Source organism: Hipposideros armiger, unplaced genomic scaffold, assembly GCF_001890085.2.
Source record: "Hipposideros armiger isolate ML-2016 unplaced genomic scaffold, ASM189008v1 scaffold_109, whole genome shotgun sequence".
NCBI classification, from domain to species: Eukaryota; Metazoa; Chordata; class Mammalia; order Chiroptera; family Hipposideridae; genus Hipposideros; species Hipposideros armiger.
Window position 1 is genome coordinate 1,078,739 of NW_017731459.1, and position 2,437 is coordinate 1,081,175.

Below are 2,437 nucleotides of genomic sequence, written 5' to 3' on the forward strand. Positions count from 1 at the left end.
GAATAACTCCGGAGTTTCTGGAGGCGGTGTCCTCAGAGATCTGGACCTGCAACCCGAAGTGACTGGCCACTCTTCAGAGTCTTGGAGGCGCCCAGCAGAAGAACATCCTTTTGTTACACTGCGAGTTGAGTGTCGATTTCTGCTGTTTCTGTCCCCGTTTGCCGTTACCAAATCATGATGGAGAAAAGATGGACAATGCCTGTGCTGGGGAGGCCATGGGAGAAGGGCACTGTCACACTGCAGTGGGAACAAAACCAGTACAGCTTTCCTGGAGGGTACTTCCACAATATCTATTCAAGTTAAAAAAAATGGACTCACCTTTGGACTTAATATGTGGGGAGCCATGGTTACAGGTAATTCAGAGCCTTACAGACTGGCTCAGTTAATGCTTAACCTGTTTCTGCTCCTAAGGCATTGTCTCTGCCTGCACCTGGAGGGTGCTTACAAGTTGTTGAGGAATGTGGTGAGGATGGCCAGTTCCTTAGGAGACACTATAGATAGATGGCTATCTGGGTTAATGGAAGAAAATGTCCTGGGAAGCTAGTCCCCTAAAGCCCCCCTGATCTTTAAGTCTCCAGTAGATAGTTAATGATCTGCTTCTGTATGAGGTAATGCGTAGTTGTCCCTGAAGTGTTGCACGTACTCAAACTGCATATACTGGTGAGGAAAAATAAACTCAGTGCCTCACCATCAGTGAAGACCGGCCGCATCAGCATTTGTGTGAGTGTCTCTTTATTCATTCCCACTCCCCTCTTCGGGTACTGATCGACTCGTGGCGGCTGGCCCGCCATATTAATATCCCCATTTATTATCATTATTATTATTATTATTATTATTAATTGTGGTAAAATACACATACATACAGTTTACTCTCTTAACCTTTTTTTGCACATGCAGCTCAGTAGTGTTAAGTACATTCATGTTGTTATGCAACCACCTTACAGAACTTTCTATCTTACAAAGCTGAAATGCTACACCCATTAAATAGTAACTCCCATTTTTCTTCCCCCAGCCTCTGGCCACCACGCGGGGTAAGTCCGATCTGGCCGACACTCGCTGAATGCCTAAATATGGCGCCACCCTCAGGAGTGGGAGTCCTCATGATCCGGCGTGGGAGCGAGATGGAGACTGGGAGAAACAGAAGTGACCGAAATGGGGAACAGTTCGTCTCGGTGATGTTTTGCTCCCCTAAGTACCTCCTAAGTGGAATCATACAGAATTTGCCTGTTGAGAACTGGCTTATTTCACTTAGAACGTTGCTCTCAAGGTTCACCCATGTTGTAGCATGTGTCAGACTCTCTCCTTTTTAAGGCTGACTAATATTCCATTGTCTGTGTATTACCAGCATTCCTACTTGTAGGGATTTATATTAGAGAAACACCCCTACAAATGCCCAATTAAATGTCCACTTCAGGAGTGCCTGGGAGAATGAAAAATTGGAGACAACTGAAGTATTCAGCAGGGGCATGAGTGAATACCATGAATATGGTTCAGGTGTTAGAACGATCTAAATGTGCTGGCATGGAAATATGGCAAAGAAAAATTTCTCACTGAAAACTCAAGGTAAAGAGGAGGCTCTATGGTTCAATCCTTTTTTTTTTTTTTTTGTAAAAATAAATTAAGATGTAATTCCAAATTGGTGGTGGTGGTGTACAAGTACTCTGAAAGACTTGGAAGTTTAAAAGTTGTTTGGAGTATATCAGTGGTCACACATAAAAATAACTTTAGAAATCAAAACGGAGAGGCACAAGAGGGCCAACATTTGTTGCTCAGTGAGGTGGTCAGAGGCGAATGTGCTCCACCCACTCAGGAGTTTACAAAGTGATATTAAGGGGTAGTGTCGCGTGTTTCATGGTGACGATAACCCTGTAGGAACAGATGCTCTTCTAGACAGCCCGAGGTCCCACACAGCTTTGGTTCATTCCTGTTTCTCCTCCACCTGACCCCCATCCAACTGGCGTGTATCTGCAGCCAGCTGTAAATAAGAGGAAAGCCCAGCTGTCAAGGTTTTCCATCATTTACACCTTGAGCTTTATCACCTGATCCTTGTATGTCCTACTCTTCGTAATCTTGGCTGTAGATTTATCTTTCTCCCCAAGAGCGTTCTTGCCCTTGAGTCTCACAGGTGATGATATCCTCTTGCTACCTTCCCAGGCTTCTTCCCTAAGTTATGAAGACACCCTCATCTAGCTATGGGGCTTGAGACTATGCAATTGCAACAATAATAGTAACCACTGTCATTTAGTGATTGAGTACTTCAGTATGGGCTCATACAGGCACCACCCCAAAGAAGACTCACAGCAACCCCACAAGAGAGATGTCGTGATCACACCCATCATCTGAAGGGAAGCTAAGGCTCTGAGAGCTCTGATTCAGCCTTGTCCCTCAGGACTCCCCCTTCCGGCACTGGCCCACGGGGATCACAAGGAAGTCTGCT